The 21,727-nt window shown below is 38.1% G+C and overlaps 1 long non-coding RNA gene across 3 annotated transcripts in view; it reads left to right on the forward strand.

Moving 5' to 3' along the window:
* LOC124993137 (uncharacterized) overlaps positions 1-13,230 on the forward strand; it is a 129,443-nt gene extending 116,213 nt beyond the window's left edge. For all 3 annotated transcript variants that reach the window (XR_007110257.1, XR_007110256.1, XR_007110255.1), the window contains 2 exons: positions 8,464-8,798; positions 11,353-13,230. This is a non-coding gene — a long non-coding RNA (uncharacterized LOC124993137). The remainder of the gene's footprint in view (positions 1-8,463; positions 8,799-11,352) is intronic.
* The last annotated feature ends 8,497 nt before the right edge of the window (positions 13,231-21,727 follow it).

A 21,727-nucleotide genomic window follows, 5' to 3' on the forward strand; every position in this document is an offset into this window, starting at 1 on the left:
CTCCAGATTCTCTTGCACTGACTACCCCTGGCATGGCTTTTCCACTATATTTATAGACTATACATTGGGGGTGGGAGTGCTCCTTGAAAGACCCGATTTCCCAAGATCTGTCCCTCCAAGCCAAAGAAGATATGTCACTAGGTGGAAGAAAGCCTTTAAATGAATTTCCCCTGAAAACATTTTTATTTTATTTGCAGCAGGCAGAACATATGTGCTAACAGACTTTTCCATGCTTGTGCCATCCTCTCTTAGGTTTGTAAAATTATCAGTGCAACTCCCAGACATTCAAGATGTGCCACTGTTCAACCCTATTTTCAGTGGGAGAATAGATTAGTCTCTCTATTGGGGGCAGGAGTGAACAGATACAGAGAGGTCGTGAAGCAACTTTTGGGAGTTAGGAGTCCCTTCGAAACTCGCTTTTAATAGTGCTTGCATAGATGGGTGGATGTCCTATGAGTTACACACTTTTAGCTAGAGATCTAGATCCACCTCTCTTTCCTGGTTCTTTCCTGGGCAAAGTAATCGGTGATTTGCGTGTTTTGAGCACAAAAGCCGAGAAAATACAACAAAAGCAGCAGGGTTGGCTTGTGGATGGCTCCACAATGACTCCATTTATCTGGCCAGGTCCGAGTGAATAGAGCAGAGCAGAGTCTGCCTTTACTAAGCGCGTGGGCTTTTGGTTTAGGCCCCTCACTGATTTGAACAGCTAATTTCCCCTTTGCAGGTTTCTGAACTGTTTGTGCTTCTGGACCATCATATCTGGGTCCATCTCTCTCTTTGAGATTCCCTCCTTTCTTCCCAGTGTTGTCTTCATGGAGGTGAGGTCTACTAAGATAAGTTAACCCAACAGGTTGGAAAAACAGGGAATGTAAACTTCCCAGATTCTTAAATGAAGCTCTTAAAATGGACAACATTGAAACAGCCCCCATCCCCACTTCACCTTTAAAAAAAATCTTGTGAGAGAAAGCATCTTGAAGGAAAAATGCATTTTGTCCTTGGGGATGAAAAAAAAAACATTTATTATATATTCCTAATATTTTATAGGAGACTGAGCACAAACAGTACCCAAAACAGTGTTTAATTTATATCACACGTGTGTAGCTGTTTGCATGCAAAAGCCACATTTTTCTTTCCAGTTCACTTTTCTGCCTTTTTCCTCCAAACTCAAAAAAGATCTTGTTTAGAAATTTGTATCCCTACTTTTTCCTTTTGAGAACATTATCAAGTTGATATGAACAAATTGCAGAGGATATACCATTTAAGTAAGATGCACTTTTAATCACTGATCATTAAAATGGTTATGTTAAATATACTCAATTACATGCATGACTTAACTCTAACAGTACTTTCTATTCTCCCAGCTGCTCACGTATTCCTTAACGATAGTCTGCGGTAGAAACTTGATTATGCTGAATCCATACATTTCGATGGATTTCATCAGCCTAATTAATGCCTCAGTGTGGTCCTAGGGTCTGAATGAACCTTTTACTGTCGTTTGAGGTTAAAGGCAGTGTTGGAATGTATAAATTTTTTTTTTCTTAGTTACTCCCAGGCTACTTTAGTATTCTACTAAGCAAGGTAGGTAGCAATCATTAAGCAGAAAGACTATGTGAAACAAGGAGATCCTTCCAAATGGCAGAAAAATTAGGCCACTTCTTTATCCTTATTTTCACATGTATTTTTTTATTCCATACACAATCTCCAAATGTTTAATAAAATAGAAATTACCACCTCTCTATTATATCTGAAAACTGCACTGAAAAGGAAAAGTTGAAAATAGATTCACAACTGATGGCTAAATTCATTTATTTTTACTCATGAAAGCTGTCTCTGCTCCCTCTTTTCTTTCTGTTCCCATAACTTTTATATTCCAGTCCCCCTCCATTTCAATTTATCTTTCTCAAGGAAGTACTCCTGGCCGGTATTCATAAGAAACTCAAGTCACCTCCCCCTTGCCCCAAGAGTGACTACATTCTGTCTTTTCAGGTGTAAATTACCATCTGAATACATCTCAACCTCACTGACCCCTACCATCACCACCACCCCTGCCTCAGCAGAGTGGCAGCTAATCTGCACCTCCACAAACTGGCAGGGCAGATTGAGGTCGAATTTCCCAAGCTCCACCTCCTAGCAAAAAGTTCTACAAGTGCTTGTATTGCCTCTGAGAAAAGGCCTGCTATATGTCCATGTCTAAAGAGAATTCCTTTTAAGAAGTATCTTCTTGTTGGCCAAGGAAAGAAGGAAGAAAAAAGATGAATCTTGATTCTTTAAAAAATGTCCTAACTCAGACAAGTGAAACTTGAAACTTTTCCCTCATTTTGAGTCCCCAAGGACAAACTATTCACCCCAGTACAACTTCCTTCCTGTAGGGGATCCACTGGCCCAGATCCTGGTTTGCAGCAGGGCCACATCCTATCTCCACACTGATCTGATGGAACCGGAAGGATTTCAGATCTATAACCAAATTACCACCTTGAAACTTTGTGCTTGTTATGCTAATGACTTCTGGAGTAAGGGTATATTTTCAGGGTTTGAAATGAGCTTTTTATAGTGTCTTGTATAATGACAGACATTATAGAAGAGATAAATGCTCCAGGATTGGTGGTACAACACTCCTGGTAAACACTCTGGGTCATTTAAACACATAAATGGAGACCTAGATGTGTTTGAAAAATTAAGCTGAAAGCAAGCTTAGGGAACTGGGTGAGAAGGCAGATATTGATAGCCAGACCTCTGCAAGGGTTAAGATGCTCTTGCAACTTCCACCCTTTCTCAGACTGAGATGGGATTCAGTCATTTCCCATAATAGTAAACAAGGCAAATTCACACACTGATCAAATATCCAAGAAGAGAACTCCTTTCATCAGTTATCTGTCTTTGATAGACATCAGCGCTCAATCACTCCCAGCCTGGGTATCGTGTGCCTATTTCTTACTTCTCCTCAACTCCCTCCATAAATGACAGCTGCTTCTGAAACAAGTGATGTGGTTCCTGTATGGGCTTTGGCCCCTCCTGCATGACACAGGTTCCAAATGTCAACTTGCAGCTGTGGAGAAGCCTGTGAACTATGATAAAGAATAAACTCTACTGTGTCAACAGTCCTGTTTAGGGCTAAAGCTAAGTTTCCGAGAAATACACTGAATGAATTAGGGGCTTCTAAGAGCTTATGAAATGATGGTGACTTGGAATGTTGGCTTTTTATAACAGCCCAAGTTGTCCCTTTTTCTTCCAGAGTTGATTAGGAGCAAAATACCTGGCTTGAAGATGGAATAGTAAGGACAATTGAACTAATTACAGGAACCAGTCAAGGCAAGGATCTTAGGGATGGAGATGTGGAAGATAAAGGCTCCAACAACCTTAATTTTTGGAAAAGACACCTTTCACACATCCATGCTTTGAAGTTGCAAACTGCAAGGCACCCCATCTGATACCCCATCTAGTATATTTTCTTCATATAGTTCCATATAGGCACAGGGTAACTATTTACTACACAGACTCTCTGTCAGGGCAAAATCATGAAACAGACTATTTTTATCCTTCATATGTAAAAGACCTCATATGCTAAGGCCATGGACCTTCTCAGCAAGGTTCTTCTAAGACAAATACACATATTTATCATATAATCTAATCTGCCAAGTGTCATAGATTCCTGAATAGTTCTATCGGATAACACATTTTTTTAAAAATCCCCTCTATTGCAGGGTGTGGTGGCACACACCTGTAATCCCAGCAACTCAGAAGGCTAAGGCAGGAGGATTGCAAGTTTGAGGCCAGGTGCAGCAACTCAGCAAGGCCCCAAGAATCTTATTGAGATCCTATCTCAGAATATAAGATAAAAAGGGTCGGGGATGTGACTTAGTGGTTAAGCACCCCTGGGTTCAATTCCCAGTACAAAAATAAATAAATAAATAAATAAAGCCCTCTATTAAACGAGTCATTGAGTTGAGAGTAATGTATCACAGATAAAATGGAAAGGATGCGGACACCAATATATTTTCTTCTTCTTGGATGATATGGTAGTATTTGTACATGGCACACAATAAAGACAAGGCTGAGAGAGCAACCCAAAACTGGGACATTGAGGCAGAGAAATGGCTTGCTATAGCTTTATGGGTTGTGTTATTTATGGTTAGATGTGTTTGGCTATTTTTGAATTGAAGGATTTATGTACCACAGTCATTCTGATCATTATGATGGAGATGATCTAGAGTTTCGAAGGACAGGCTTTGAAATAGTTGGGCATTTACTTTAGACTCCCATTTCAAAATCCAGACCTGAAATGCTCATTGGTTTGAAGAAGAAAACAACAATTTGAGATTCTGTTATAAACTCTATGACAGCAAACAAACTTAGATGAGCTTAGAAATAGCTTTGAATCTCAGATCCCAACACATTGGCTCTTAGACTTGTGTATGAAAGAAGAAAGGGAACACCTGATCTCTAACCCGAGAAAAGCCGATTTCCTATCTCTGTCCTCAGCAGGACAGTCTCAGCAATTCATAGAGACCACGAAATTTGAAGCTGTCTGAGTTGTTCTGGTCTCATGTCATCCAAACAGCACATTTTCAAACTCAGAAATGCCAGATTGTGTTATTTCTGTGACCAGGGGTTGCTTAGGATCTGTGACAGCTGAGTTTTTCCTATCGATTATGTGACAATGCAGTTCATTTATAGAGTTCTCAGAAATGAGAAAAGCCTTCAGTTTAGCAAGAAGATCCTTATTTCAAGTGCTGTGTTGTATTTAAATGCAGGAATCAACATTCAAGCTAGAGAAAGGGGAAGTGAATTAAAATTTGAACCCAAACATTTGTAGTGAAATCAACCTTCTAGGAGGGCTGTGACCGGTCATTTAATTTCAAGCCTTGTGATTGGTAACTGGATTTGTTGTAAGAAATCATATCTTATATGATAAATGAATATTGAGATCAATGTATGTGTTTAAAATTACTCTGAAATTTAAAACACAGAGTGAATTTAAAGCATGAAAGACGAGTCAAAGGGCACTGTCATGAATGTGTTTGTGTGTGTGTGGGTGTGTGTGTGTGTGTGTGTTAGGGGGGACTATTTATAGAAGCACTAATCCTAAAACATCTTGAAAGATCTTTTTCATACTTTAAGTTCTTAATTTAATGTACACACCTTCTTCCAATGCATCTATAGATAAAAATATCATTTTTATCTTGTGTATTAATTCCTAGTAATTTTCTCTATCATAGGATACAGGCAGGCATGCAAAAGTAACCCGAAGTTCAACATATTCCAAGGATCCAGTGTTTCAGACAAAAAAAGAAAAAAAGCAAAGGAAAAAAATCCTGGATAATGTCCCTGTAAATCCAGTGTGTGAGACCATAGACAGGCATGCCCAAAAGAGTTCATTAGAGGTGGGAAGAGGGAAGTTTCCCTGCAGGTTGTGTGAGGGACAGGGAAAAAGAGAGCCAGAGCAAAGACCAGAGAGGTCAGGCAGTGCCCTGCAGTCCCTTGAATAACATGCTCCCTAGGCGGAGGGGTGGGGCACCACCGGATAACTGCAGCCTGGGCTGTGGCCTGCACCCTGCCCACCCTGCCGGCAGTTCTTGCATTTGCTTATTTATTGCCTGAAAGTCTTCCAGCATGTCAAAGATGTGAATATTGACAATTTGTCAGCCCACATTTGTCATTGGCAATAACTTTTCATGATGTTTCACTCTCAGGCACTGGAGTTTGGGGATTAGGAAACTGGTAGTGGGACAGCATTGTCCTGTGGCCTGCTTTTCATTTAGTATGGCCCAAGCAGGCAGAAGAAGGAAAGGGACCCTTAATCCCACTGCACCCACCAACACACAGGCCAGGTGGACCCTGAGGCCCTGAAGCCATTCAGTGTTAGCTTTGGTGTGCTTCCTGTTTTCTGTTTGTAGATGTAGACATGAATGACTCTCAAATGACCAGGACCAGGGTCCTCAGAGGGGACAGCTTCACCTTTTTGCACTTCCTCCTCCCCTCTTCTTCTTGGATTGGATGTGGTGGGCAAGAGTCAGGGCTGTCCCGTAAATAGGGCAGCTGGGGCAGCTGCTGCACCTGGCCCCTCTTTTTTGATAATTGTTAAAATTAACATTGAAATTTCAGGCCTGAATCGTTTTCTGACAGTCTGTGGAGGATACCCAAAAGGTGGGCCTCTTCTTAAGTGGCAGCAGGCAGGCACCAGTTAGGTTGCCCCAAGCTCGGCCCTTCTAACAGTAGTCCAGTGGCTAGGGTCTAGAATGGAGTTCTGTGTCCACCAGCTTGAAAAAACAGGACTGAAAAAAAAAAAAAAAAGGCCAAGCAGTGGGCAAGGCCCCCAGTTCTTTCCTTTGCACTGGCCCTGGAACACTGCCTGGCTAGTCCTAGGGTACAGCTCAAGGGCAAACCCAAAGGGAAAAGGGGGAAATTCTCGCAATTTCTCCTTTCTGTTCAGCTCATTTGTCTCTCATCCTTGATTCTAAAAAAAAAAAAAAAAAAAAAAAAAAAAAGATTTTAAAAATATGTGTGTGCATATCTGCTGAGAAGTTTCCCTGAACATCTTTTTCCTGTGGGTGAAAAAGTCTGCCACTGGTCCAAATCACCAGAGTGCTTTGAGAAATGGAAACATGCACACACAGGTGCCACCTAAGTAGCTGAATTGGGACTGAGTGCTGTCCAGCAAATGTTCTTCAGACCTGACTTCAGAGTGGTGTTTCTTTCCCTGCTCTGAAAATGTAACATGTGGTGAGAATCCCCAAATGCCTCCCTCAAATAATACCCACTTGAATCTATGCAAAGGACGTAGCATTTCTTTGAAATTTTAGATGGGAGTTAAGGATAACTTATTATTGCCTTCACCTCTTAATCATATATAACTGTCTTTCTAAATACTAGCCTCCTTCCCTAGAAGGCCACTGGCCCCTCGGCATACTTATGAGTCTTTTTTCCCCCCTCTTAAATTCTTATCCGTGAACTATTTCTTCCCTGGAGTCCAGAGGCAAATTTGCAGAATTAAATTTTGATCTTTTCCCAGATGCCATGAAAAGTTAGAAGGGGAACTTTAGGACAGCACTAAAAATGTATTATACAGATTAGTAAATGTTACTTCTGAATATGATTGACAAGTAGGTATCAGCAATTATTTGTATGTTTTTCTACAGGGTTTTTTTGTTTTGTTTTGTTTTGTTTTGTTTTCATACCAGGGACTGAACCCAGGGCACTGTACCACTGAGCTACATGTCCAGTCCTTTTTATTTTTATTTTGAGACAGGGTCTCCCTAAGTTGCTTAGAACCTCACTAAATTGCTGAGGTTCTAATTGGTCTGGAACTTGCAATCCTCTTGCCTCAACCTCTGATTGAGATTATAGACATGCACTACCATGCTACTTCTACAGCCTTCTTTTTACTTTCTTTTCAGGATCCACTGATCCTGAAGATACAAGTTAACTAGGAGTAAATTAGGCAATGTTAAAACCAAGATTAACTCTTTTTAGGGCTGGTGATCTTATGTACTTCATGGTTATTTGGACAGACTCTTTCATTGCACTGGTAGCAAGAGGTAGAGTAACACCAAGATACCTGTCATGAGAGAGACACTCTATCTGCTAAAAGAAATCAATCAATCAATATTTAGTAGCCATAACAAATAAATAAAAAACAATTAGCTGGAGAAATAATATTAACAACCATAAGATAAAAGTTCCTGAAGCAAATTATATTCCATGCAAAAAAAAAAAAATTATATTCCATGCATTCATGAATATATCAAAATGAACCATGCTATTATATATAACTATAACATGTTAATAAAAACATTAAAAAAGAAATAAGTTCCTCTTCATTTGGAAGCTCCTGATTGCAGCTATGATATTATCATTTCACTACCTCATTTTATGGTGTTTCTACTTGTGTGGCCTCTCAAATTGTATCCTGGAAAACCTGAATGAACTTTTAATTAATTTGAATTATGGTCAGAGTTATTCTGACTCTGTTTTCAAGGCTTTGAATATGTCTATTGGTGTGGGCTTTTAATATTCTCTACCCTAGTGAAGAGGCTGCATGTACAAGAAATGCCAAGTAGGATGTAGGTCCTAGTTGATGCTTCTAAGTAATAGTGTATGGAAGGTAGTTCCTGCCTCTGGGCTTCAGACTTTGCATATGTATGTAAAATAAAATTTTGGGACTAGATAATCTCTAGGTGCCTTTCACTCCTAAACTCTGGTTCTGTAACATACCTAGTTGTGAATATTCGTTATAAGGGAAGATTCAAGTCTGTGACTTGCTGAATAAAACACCTATTTATTTCCTCGTCCTTTTAGTAAGCATTTGCACAGAAAACTGAAAAATGACTTTTGATGTTTTTTGGAGGGTGGAGTGGAGGAGATCCTGAATTTGACTAGAGGAAACCACGCTAAGAGACTTAGCACTGTTTTCTTGTGTACAAATGAACCATGACCTTATTCTTTCTTTCTTTTTTTCCTTTTCAGATCCAACTTAGAAATAATGTTCCACTCAAGATAAGGCTCATGGCTTAGGAGATTCTGGCCCAACTTATCTCATTCTCAGAGCTCTGTCATCTGTTTTCAAAACCCAAGAAGGACCTTGTCACCCTTTGGTAGTTCCTCCTGTTTTGCCAGCCCTTGGGCTTAAAGGAAGCTTGTCAAGAGCTCAGGACCTGGAAAGGACAGTTGGATCATCACAAACAATGAGTCAGCACCACAGTTTCAGGGACTCACAGACCTGGACACCCACTTTAAAATGCGAAGAATGCATTGTCTAATTGGAAGACCTATGCTTTAGCAAAGTATAATTGAATTGTATGGTGAGATCATCTCAAATTATTTCTCCAACCTCTCTCGTCAGTGGTTGTTTTAAGCAGAAGACAAGGGGGAATAATTATTCCTGAGTTATATTTTGGTTTATTTAAAAATTAAGATTAATTAATAAATACTTAAATTTTATGTCTATCCCCTTCCAGGAACTGAGTGGTGATTACAGAACAATAAAAATATGTCACAGCAACATGGACATTCAGGATTAGGTTAAAAATGTCTATAATTTCTGCATTCATTTTTGGAGTGACAGTTACTACACTTCTATAATTCATCTTTTTTTTAAAAATAGTACCACTGTTGCTTTTTAAGATGCAAATCAACTATCCCTTCACTCTCACAAATGCTTGATCATTTGTGTGTGTCACACACATGCACACGTGCTTACACACACACACACACACACACACACACACACACACACACAGTACCAGAATGGTGAAGGAGCTCCTTGCACACTCCTGGGCTTCTAGGACCTGGATCTTGTTAGAAGTAGGTGGGAAAATTAAGGGAGGTCTAAGCAACAGCAACAATAAAAGTCAATGATTTCATTTTACAAAAGTTATCGCACAGTACACTGGTATTTTTAGAGGAACTATTATTATGATTAAAGAATGTTAGACTCCTAAATTATTATGATTCTCACCTAATTTCTAGCAACCCAGAGAAAGCATTTTAAAGAATTTTGTGTTACAATCTGTCACCAAAAATCAACTAGTGTTTTATATTGTGAATATACTTACTCCCCATGAATTAAATTTTAATTTACAAGTGTTTCTGTTGTTGTGGGATTTTACAACGAGACAGCATTTGGTATTAAAATGGAAGAAATTCTGTGCTTTTTTTTTAGGTTCAATGTTCATTGCCCTAAAATAAAGGGTATGTTGTACCTTTTTCCTCTGGATGTTTTGTTATAGACAGAGCATGTTTAGGGTGTTATTTTTAATACACTATTTTTATTAAGTCGTTTGGTATGAGATAAAAATATAACACTATTAGCCTCTTGCTTTTTTCCTAATTTTATTATTTAAAGTCAAGCAAAACTAACACCTTTCAAGAAAAAAAAAAGAAAGAAAGAAAAGAAAACCTGAGCGAGCTTGGTTTTGAAGCAGCAATGATTATTTACAGTGTTTTCCCCTAATAGAATAGCATATATGATGGATCTTATTTCAAAGCTGATTATTCTCAAAGAAAAGAAGAGAGATATTAGAATTTCTGAATAAAATACATTGTTTAAAAAGTATATTAATGCATTATTCATATGGTTGTCAGCAATGAGCCAAAAAAGGGGGGGAGAGAGAGAGAGAGAGAAACAGTAAAAACAGTAGTATCCGCTCCAAATTTTGAATTTTGGAGTTTGAAAAACCATGCAGATTCCATTTTTTAAGGACATTAGTGGAAATTTATATCAAAGGCATAGACAATTTAAATCCATCCCCCTTTCCTGTTTTGCCTTTGTTTTGTTTTGTTTTGCTTTAAACTTTCGCCACGGTAGGCATCTCTGCAAGGTAGGTTTTAACATATAGTTTCCTAATTTTTTCCCTCCATTCAGTAAGAAGGATAAGCTTTTAGAGTACCCAGTCACCGTGGTAACTGCCAAAAAAATTCTCCTGAAGTTTGAAGAGGTCAGCTAGCAGGGTCAACAACTCTGCCCTCTCTCTGAGCTGGTCTAGCATGCCCCATCCTGCGGTTGGAGTGTCAGGCTAGATCTGACCCTGGGAGGTGGACCATTCCAGCTCTGATATAAATTTTTTGAGTCAGTTCATGGCCTGGACTCTCCAGGTGGCCTCCAAAATCGATTTTGACCTCCTGACCCTGTCTCACGGAGGCATAGCATCCACCCTAAGTAAGGATTTAGCCAGGAATGACAGCTTTCCACTGAGTGTTATTGGGGACAGTATAAACAGTTTGGAAAGCAAGTGAGGAGGTGTGAGTGCTAGAAATCATTAAAAGCACATTTAAAAACAATTTCAGAAATCTTTAAAAAATAGTTAAAAATGTGTATCCCCTTCAGAATTCCTATGTGATTCATAGGATTTTTAAATCAAAGTTTGTGTCTAAAGAATGAGTCTTTATCCTTTTATACTTTGTTACAAATATGCAAATAAGATGGGCAGATTTGCAACAAAATAGGTACAGCATGGGTGTAAGAGTACTGGAAAAGGGAAGCTATTAAAATACATTGGCAGGTGAAGAGTTTCTAGGATTTTATATACTAATATTTTGCATGTCTTGAAATGTTTAAAATAGAACACCCCCTTTAAAAAAAAAAAAAAAAAAAAGGTGTCTGGAATGAAGATAAAGTTGTACTCCCATTACTTTGCTCCTTTGTAAAACAAATAGCCAATATACTTCATTTGGATGCAAAAAAAGAGAAAAATTATAAATATGGAAATTTACATCATCTACAACTAAAGAGCAAAAAAATCAAGTGTCTCCGAATATTTATATGTATTTGAGATATCAAAAGCGAGGCAAATTAAACTTATGCATATAAATATTCAATGATAACTTTTTCTTTTTTCTTTTCTTGTTTTTTTCCAGGATTCCACCCTTCAAGCTTTATTTTCCCTAGGAAAGCAGAGTTTTCTTTGAGAGTCCTTGCCAGGCAACAGTGTGCACATGTGATCATCAAGCAAGACAAAACTGCCACCAGGAAAGACTGGATGTGTTTCCCTTTCTCTCCAGCATTCCTTCTTCCAGTGGAATTTACTCCAAGTTCCCCCCTTTCTCCAGCTCCATTGAAAATGACTCCAAAAAACACTGCAATGGCTAAACCAATTGTACTCCGAAGCTGCGGAGATGCCATTTCATCTGGATCCTTTGTGAAAATTAGATTTTAAGTAGGGGTGAATATCCTTTTGGGAGAGGGAACAGGGAGGGTGGCAGGAGAGGGGGAGGGGACTGAGCAGTTGACATACATATACACTCTTTGTGTTGGAAGGCCTCTGTGTCCTGGCTTCTCACTACGTTAAATCCCTATTATAAAATTTATCTTCACAAAGCCTATTATAGTATTCTGAGAACAAATTGGACCATGAATAACTTAGTTGGAAGTGTAGATTATTTTCTACTCAAAGAAAGTTAGAGATGACAACAGCTTAACTGAAAGAATAGTGATTAATCTTAAATAGATGGATTTCAAAGTTTCACTCTTAATAAAGAGTACCTTTGATATTTCCCCTCTTCAGACTCACGTCTCCCATTTCTTTGTATTAAGGATTGTCCTAGCGATTACACTGTCCCCCTAAGGCAGCATGGCTCTAACTGTAGATTATTTTCTTCCAGGTTGTTAGTCTGTCAGAAGTGACCATTCTACTTCCTTTCAGTTAAAACTATAGTTCCAAAGTGATACCTTTCCTTGGAAACGTATGAAACAATAGGAATGATATCTTGCATAAATCATAATTTCAAATTTGATAAATTATTTTTTAAAATTTAATTTAATGCCCTATAGCTTACAAAATACTTTTAATTTGTAGATTTTGTTTGATCCTTCAAATGATCTTATGAAATAACTAATATCAATGTCTTCTGTTGCACACTGTGATTGACCTCATCAGTGCAACGGCTGGGGTATCGGCCTAGACTTCACAGTTTATGTTTCAAGTGATTAACCCATAGAAATAGATTTTTAATTATTTTTGTGTTTTATATCTCTGAACATCAATATTTTATATTAAAGAGCAAAGTTTTACCAGGTGGGGTAATACACATCTATAATCCCAACTATTCATGAAGCTGAGGCTGGAGGACCCCAAGTTTGAGGTCAGTCTGGACGAGTTAGTGAGATCTTGTCTAAAAATAAAAATAAAGGGCTGAGGATATAGCTCAGAGGTAGAGCACTCTTGGGTCCAATCTTTAGTACAGGGAAAAAAAAAAAGCAGAAAAATTTTATGTCATAGACTAAAACAGGTGAACAACAGGGACAAGAAGTAGAACTTGTGCTTAGTATGCATGAAGCCCAGGGTCATTCCCCAGCACTAAATTAATAAATAAATAAATAAATAAATAAATAAATAAATAACATCTTTTAAAAATTCTATTCACTTAAATTTTACGTGTGTGTGTGTGTGTGTGTGTGTGTGTGTGTGTTTAAAGGTCTTCAGAGCTGAAGGTCAAGTTTCCAAAGGTCAAACATGGACAGTCCTATACACATTAAATAACAATCTGGAATTTGTAAAAAATTTAAATTTTTTATGGTGCCAGGGATCAAACCCAGGGCCTTGAACACTCTAGGCAAATACTGTACCACTGAGTTGCACCCCTAGCACTGGATTTTAAAATATGTACATGAAAACTATATAATAAACAGTTTTACTGAAGTATAATAAAATTGACCCATTTAAGATACTAAAAAAAAAAAAACTATATAATAAATACAATAAAGAATTACAATAAAATACAACAAAGAATTAACCTTTAGAAACAGGTTGTGCATGTTAACTATGGTAACTAATTATTTGAGAGTATACCACTGAGAAAGCCTTAAGTATTAAAAGGGAAATTTCCCTTGATTTTTTCCCCTGCTCTTTTTCTGCGCTGGGGACTGGACCCAGGGTCTTTCACATACTTGCCAAAGTGCTGTACCACTAATCCCTTTGATTTTTATGAACTGGTATCTTTTAACATCTTAGCAAGTCTGGATAAACAGAGTTGTCTAAGACTGTTTTTCTTTCTCTTAGGTTTTTACAAAATACTGTAATAATAAATAACAGGTTTAGTTCACTTATATCAATGTAACATTTCTAAACATGCAGAAATCGTGAATTAAAAAAGGATGACATCATCATTTGATTCTCCTTAGTTTTGTTTGTTCGTTTGATTTTGGTTTTGGTACTGGGGCTGGAACCCAGGGGCACTTGACCACTGAGCCACATCCCCAGTCTTTTTAATTTTGAAACAGGGCCTCATTAAGTTGCTGAGGCTGGTCTTAAACCTGCGTTGGATCTTCCTGCCTCGGCCCCCATGAGTCACTGGGATTATAGGAGTGTACCGCCGCACCCGATTCTCAGGTTTTTAATTGTATTGTTTTAAATGTGTAATGTGGGCAGTATGAATGGTAATATGGAAATTCTGATTTTTTATTTCTTAAACCACAAACAATTAAGTTAGTTATTTCATATGTATTTAAATTAAGGTTTTTTCCCTGACATATGCAGCCAGAAAATTCAGTCCAGCTTTATAGCATTAGGCAAAAGGAGAGAGCAACTATACACTACACTGTTTGGATGTTGCATTCAGGATTGTTTCAATAATGACATATAAACTGAGGTTTTTCTGTAAAAATATGACATTACACTGAGAACATTTATTTTAATATGGAGGTAAGTGATCAACCCCACAAATCCAAATTTCTGGTGTCTCTATCAGATGGAACTAGGAAATATAAAAATAAGAATTTTCAGGCTGGTGGATGTAGCTCCATGGTAGAGGGAATAGAGAAGGAATTTTTTTTTAATTAAAATATTTTTTATTTTTACATACACATTTTAATTCATTGTACACAAATGGGGTACTACTTTTCATCTCTATGGTTGTGCACAGTGTAGATTCACACCATTCATGCAATCATACATGTACATAGGGTAATACTGTCTGTTTCATTCTACTGTTTTTCCATTCCCACCCCCTCCCACCCCTTTTTCCTCTACACCATCCAAAGTGCCTTCATTCCTTATAGAAGGAATTCTTTCAAATTTCTGATTGTATTATTAATCTCATTTCATTTGTATCATGTGTCTTTAACAGCTGCCACTGCTCAAAACAGGATTTCTCTCCCTCCTGCCCTCCTTTCTTCCTTCTCTCTCCATCCCCTCTCTCACTCCATATTTCCATTTCTTTCTGCCCTCTCTTTCCATCTTTCTTCTCCTTTTTTTCTTCTACTCTCCCATTCCCTCTCCTTCCTTCCTTTGTTTCTTCTCTCTTGTCCTCCTTTCCTCCTACATGTGTTACTCAAAAGACTGGTGCATGCCTGTAATCCAGAGACTCAGGAGGTTGAGGCAGGAGGATCACAAGTTCAATGTCAGTCTCAGCAACTTAGTGAGACTCTGTCTCAAAATAAAAAAATTAAAAGGACTGGAGATATAGCTCAGTTGTAAAGTGCCCCTAGGTTAAATCCCCAGTACCCCACAGAAAAAAAGAGTTGTTAGATATTCTTGTGTTAGATCACAGGACAGGGACTCAGTGGTACAGCACTTTGTCTAGCATGCACAAGCCTATGGGTTTCTCCCCAGCACCACAAAAAAGAAAAAAAACAAACAAAGTAAATAAATAAAGCAATCAATTAAATATATGGCAGTTGGGTTAGGAGTTTCATTAATTCAATATATTATGCTGTACTGATATACCATGCAACAAAACCCTCTTCTTCTTCTTCTCCTCCTCCTCCTCCTTCTTCTTTCTTCTTCTTCTTAACCAAAGTTGGATCTTGAGGGGCCAACTTTCAATGTCATAGATTTCTGGCAATTTCCATTTTGGTAACTGTATAGTCCAAGTCAGTTAAGCCATTGGTTAGCTTCTTGTTGGAAAAGGGAGAGGAGGAGGAGGGAGAGGAGGGGGAAGAAGAGGACCACTTTTAGGAATCTCATCTGAAAAGAAATTTGTCAAATTGCTACATATAATTTGCAAATAAGTACATACAAGTGTCATGCTACTGGCATGGGAAAGTTGAATAAATACCAGAGATTCCTCATTTTTCTTTTGTCACTCTTTTTCAGTATACTGTGGTATCAAAGATATGTTCTCTCTCTCTTCCTTCTCCTCCTCCTTCCTCTTCCTCTTCTTCATCTCCTCCTCCTCCTTTAAACTCTTTACTTCCTTACCTCCTTCCCACTTCTCCTGAGGCTGTTATCAATCTGCACAGATGAATAAGATTTTGGCAAATTAGAATTTTTTTATTTATTTGGTACTGGGGATTAAGCCCAGGATGTTTAACCACTGAGTTACATTCCTAGCCCTTTTTATTTTTTGTTTGAAAACAAGTTCTTGCTAAATTGCTTAGGGCCTCACTTAATTGCTGAGACTGGCTTTGAACTTGTGACCTCCTGCTTCAGCCTCCCCTGCCACTGGAAATACAGGCATGCACCACCACACTCAGCTAGAATTTATTTTAAAATTGTAAATTTTCCTAGTGAAGTTCATCCTTCCCCTTTGGTACTGAGGATTGAACCCAGAAACCCTCTACCACTGAGCTACATCCCATTTTAATTTTATTTTGAGACAGGGGCTCACTAAGTTACTTAAGCTCTCACTAAGTTGCTGAGTCTGGCCTCAAAGTTGTGATCCTCCTGTTTCAGTGTCCTGAGTCACTGGTATTATAGGTATGCACCACTGCACCTGAGTCCTAATAAAGTTTTAAGCAAGTCATTCAGGCATAAAAATGTTCCATATTCTTCTGAAAGGAGAAGTCTATATCCATGTCTACCTAGAAAATCAATGCAAAAAATTTTAAAAAGTAAAGTCAATTATTTGGGTTTTAGTCTCTGTTATACCTTTTTTTCTACATCTTGGTATTGTGATTTTCCCCTCTTGGTGCTGGGGGTTGAGTCCAGGGTCTTACACATACCAGTCAAAGGCTATTCCACTGGCCACATTCATGGTGATACTGGAATATTTTAATGCCTACAGTCCCCATTTTGTGGTGGGTTGACAATGTTTTTTCAACTTTATACTTGTGGGAAGGCCTATCTATACAACCATTCTGGTTTCAGTTTAATTACGGTGTTTGATAAATTACATGGGAGAGATGGGGGCAGCAGCACACAGCTGTAATCCCAGAAGCTTGGGAGGCTGAGGTAGGAGGATTGCACATTCAAGGCCAGCCTCAGCAACTTAGTGAGGCCCTAAGCAATTTAGTGAGACCCTGTCTCAAAAATAAAAAGAAACTGGGGATGTGGCTCAGTGGTTACAAGCTCCTGAGTTCAATCCATGGTATACACACACACACACACACACACACACACACACACACATACACAAGTTACATGAGATAGTCAACATCTTACTATGAAACAGGTTTTGTTAGGTGATTTTGCCCAACTGTAGGCCAATTGAGTGTTCTGAGCATGTTTAAGGCAGGCTGGGCTAAGCCATGATATTGAGTAGGTTAGGTGTGTTAAATGCATTTTTGACTTTATGATGTTTTTCAGTTTAAGATTTTATTGCTGTATTCTCAGCAGCTTGGGAGGCTGAGGCAGGAGGATCTTAAGTTCAAAGCCAGCCTCAGCAACTTAGCGAGACCTGGTCTCAAAATAAAAACTAAAAAGGGCTGGGAATGTGGCTCGGTGGTGAAGTGCCCCTGTGTTCAATTCCCAGTATTGATTTTTTTAAAATATATTTTTTATAACTCTATTTTGTTTGTTTATTTTTATGTGGTACTGAGGATCGAACCCAGTGCCTCACATGTGTTAGGCAAGTGCTCTACCACTGAGCCACAACCCAGCCCCCCAGTATTGATTTTATTGAGACATAACCCGATGGTAAGTGAGGAGTACCTGATTGCTGATAGATAGAATTTGTGGTTATGGATTTAATTTTCCAGTAAAACATGGAGTCATGCTGTTTACAAATATTGTTGTCTACTATTGGTTGAATAAGCTTAATTGACACCTTCCATAAAAGGTACAGGGAATTCCTCAGTTATTCAAAGATGATGAGATCAAGTCCCTGCCACAGGGAATTTTGTACTAGGTTCTAAGAGGAAGAAGAGATTGGATTGCACCATGTTCCACAGAAAATTATTCAATGAATTTGAAATAAAGTTCTTGGAGAGCACAAAATGAGTTTGAATATTATGTATTTTAATAGGTCATTTTATGTCTTTACTCATTTAGGAAATATCACCCATAAGTGTCATGAAAGTATTTTCCTAATAATAAAAGCATTTATTTTCAAGAGAGTTAAAATCAGTGGTGAGGAATGTTAGACATCCAGTATTTTATTCTTGGATTTGAATGCCTCTGTGTGCCCCCATATCCTCATTTGTATATTGATTTCTCTTATTTGAGAAATAACATTTCAAATATAAAAATGAAAACTCATGAAAAAGCAATCATTCTTTTTCGAAGGCGTTTCACAAGTCACTTCTTATGTGCTATAGTTTCCCAGAGTCTCCTTAAGGAGTCACAGATAAGCACTGTAACTTACAAATATACTTTTCCCCTCTTACACGCAAAGGATATGAGAATAAATCTTTAACCCAAGGACAGAAAAAAAACAAATTAACTCTGCCATTTATTCTGAATCCTTACATTTGTGTCTATATACATGAATGAAAAGTTCAGAAATACATTGAAATATGTTTAAAAGCCCACAGAGAGATACCTGCAATTAGAAACTATCTGCTAGTACCAACAGGTGCAGAATTTTTTTTTTTTTTTTTTTTTTTTTTTTTTGGTACCAGGGATTGAACCCACAGGTGCTTAAGCACTGAGCCACATCCTCACCCCTTTTTATTTTTTTTTATTTTGACTCAGGCTCTTGTTAAGTTGCTTAAGGTCTCCCTGAGTTGCTGAGGCTGACCTCAAACTTGCCTCAGCCTTCCGAGTTGCTGGGATTACAGGCATGTGCCAGGTGCTTGGCCAGGCTTAGAAGTTTTGATAAAAATATACCAGAAGGCAAAAAGGCAGGGAATAAAAGCACATATACTACATTCTGGCAATATCAGAATCATCCTGCAACAATCAACTTAGTAAGTGAATAAGAATGTTGTTGGTGATGTGAAGCACAAGAGTTCAGGAAAAGAATGTTTTTTGTAAGTGTCAATCTTCTTAATATGAAACCGGGAGGAGCAGCCTGTAATCCTAGCTACTTGGGATGATGAGGCAGAAGAATCACAAGTCAGAGGCCTGCCTGTGAACCTTAGGGTGCACTCAAAGGAACAACACGTAGGAGGCCCTAAGTTCAACCCCAGCACCACCAAGAAAAAAGAAATTTTAAAATGAAATCTTAAGTCAAATCCCAGGCCTAAAGTTGGGAGATTCAGTCCCACATATATTAATATAGGGAAAATGGGTTGAAACAGGTGATTGAACAACAAATTGGAGTGAATTATGAGGTAAGTAACTTGGAAGGATGCAAGGGCTTGAAAAAGTAAAGTAAACACCCATTTTTGTCTGTGGCTGGTTAATCAAATTAGGAAAAGTCTGGTAATTGTCCAGAATCATATACCTAATTTCAACTGAACTCAGTTTGGCTGCCTAGCCTCAAACTATAACTCTGTCCTATCAGAAGTCTCTCATACAGGCTCCTTTTAGTCAGGAGACACAATTTTTGAGTACTCTCAGGGAGCAAGTTGTTATCTGGATTCTATGGGGAGGGTATAACAATTAAAAGGAAAAGGTCTCAGCTTCTGTCCTCAAAGATACTAACAATGACAACATTTTTTTTCCAGTATAGGAGATTAAATCCAAAAATATTCTACCTCTCAGCTACCTCCCCAGCTCTTTCTTTTTAAATTTTATTTTGAGACAAGTTCTGGCTAAATTGTCCAGGTTATCCAGGAATTTGGCAATCCCTCTGCCTCAGCCTCCTGAATAGCCGGGATTACAGGTGGGCACCACTGCACTGGAAAATCATTGCAACATTTAAGCTTCCACCCAAAGCAAATTATTGACATAGTCCTCAGTAACCCACTTAAGGACAATGTGTTTGTAAAGCTTTTCCTTTGTCATTACTACAGTTGTACATCATCTGTCTCAGGACCATAATTCTAAATTCCACTATGGCACTTCCAACAATGCAGAGGTTTATAGAAGCAGAAGTGAAAGTGATGCACAGGATAAAAAGAGAAAGTGCCTGTTGTCACTACCTAGAAGTGGATATCTTTCCAGATCTCAGATAAGATGGATATGTGAATGGAAAGATTGACAGGTAAATAAATAGATGATAGATAGGCAATAAAGGCATAGACTCTGAATCTAGACCACTTGAGTTCCAGCTCTATGACTTTTTGTATGAGCTTAGTTTTCTTGTCTCTAGAAGTGGGAATGACAACAGTACAACCCCAGCCGGTTGTGCTAAGGATTAAGTGAGATTATACGTGAACTACTTTAGTGGTGGCTAAGAATTACATGAGAGTAAATTGTTATATGAATACATACAGGGACTTTTTTTTTTTTTTTTTTTTTTTTTTTTAGAAAAACGATATTTTACTATATGTACTTTCTTACTTCACAGCATTTCAGGGAGAATGTAGTGATAATATAGACAGATCTATTTCGTTCATTTTAATTGCTACATAACATCTTAGCAGGGTCGAATCAGAATTTATTTCACCATTCTCCTGTTGATGGTCATGTATGTTGTTTCCAGATTTTTCCACTTCAAAACTGCTAATATCTTAACCTTGAATGTAACATAAGGGATGCAGAAGGGGCAGGTTATAATATGTCCCCATTTTATAAACTGAGGCTCAGGAAAGTTTAGTAAATTGCCTGAAGCCACATAGTAGCAGTGTTCAGAAGAGAATTAGCTTAACACAGTGCCACAGTTTCTCACCTCAGACTTGCCCATTTGATGCAGAATAGCTTCACAAATACAGTGGTCCTTATGTTACAAAAAGACATTCTTCTGCTTCCTGAAATAGGCACCAGGCAACTCCAAGTCGATTGCTGGCAAAAGAGGCATGAGTGGAGATAGGAAGGGAGAGGCTCAAAGACAGACCAGAACAGCAAGCCTGGCAGGATCCTAAGTGCTAACGATAAAATTAAGACACCACAGTTTCTTTATCCATTCGTCAATTGAAGTTGTACCCCATTTGTGTTCAACGAATCAAAATGTGTCTATAAAAATAAAAATATTTTAATAAAAAAATTTTTAAAAAAGACCATCTGAAGTGCTTCCATGGTTTGAAATCAGGATAAATAAAACATGGTGGTATCAGAGAGGAGAAAAGACTTGCTCTTTGATTATTTTGGGGAGAATTGCTATTTGAAAAACAGCCACATTGACGGTGGGTCATTACAGGTAAAACATCCTGACCAGAACCATTACGACTGACATCAGCCGGGAGGGGTGGCATATACCTGTGGTCCCAGCTTCTTTGGGGGATGAGGCAGGAGGATCACTTAAGCTCAGAAGTTTGAAGCCAGTGTGGGCAAAATACCAAGACCCCTTCTCTAAAAACAAAATAGAGCAAGTCTAAAAATCTATACCCTCTATCCTGACTCTGCATCTCTATCACACTCTGTTCAACATTATCAAGATAATAAAATCTTCATTAACTAAAAATGCATATAAAAATCAATTATATTGGCTTTAAGGTATTGTGCTCTTAGAACATAGTCCATATATGTTGGGTTGGTTGGTTGGTTTGTTTTTGGCACTATGGACTGAACCCAGGGGCACTTTACTACTAAGCCACATCCCCAGTTCTTTTAATTTTTTATTTTGAGACAGGATCTCACTAAGTTGCTGAGGATCTTGTTAAGTTGCTAAGGCTGGCCTCAAACTTGCAACCCCTCCTGCCTCAACTTCCAGATTCACTGGGATTACAGGGGTGAGTCACCTTACCTGGCCATATGATCCTCTCTTGAGATAATGACTTCAAAATGTTCAGGATTCATTTTGGGAATACCTCTTTAAAAATTCATTTTTAAAATTTTAAAAACTTATCCCATATATTATATATATATATGTATTATGTATATTATGTCCCATAATATGTACATACCAATATGTATATTGCTTGTCTTGCTATAATTTTATCATAGGGAAAGTATAATGAAAAGACTAGAAAGCTGAACTTCAGATTTTATTCTCAGCCGCATCATTCAATGTCTCTAAGAACTTTTTTTTTCTTCCGTCCTCCTGTGGGTTGACCCCTAGGCCTCATGTATGCTAAACAAGCTCTCCACCACTGTGCTACATCCCCAGTCCCGTTCAGTGACTTTAGGACTAAGCTAAATGACTTCTCCAG

Source organism: Sciurus carolinensis, chromosome 9, assembly GCF_902686445.1.
Source record: "Sciurus carolinensis chromosome 9, mSciCar1.2, whole genome shotgun sequence".
Lineage (NCBI taxonomy): Eukaryota > Metazoa > Chordata > Mammalia > Rodentia > Sciuridae > Sciurus > Sciurus carolinensis.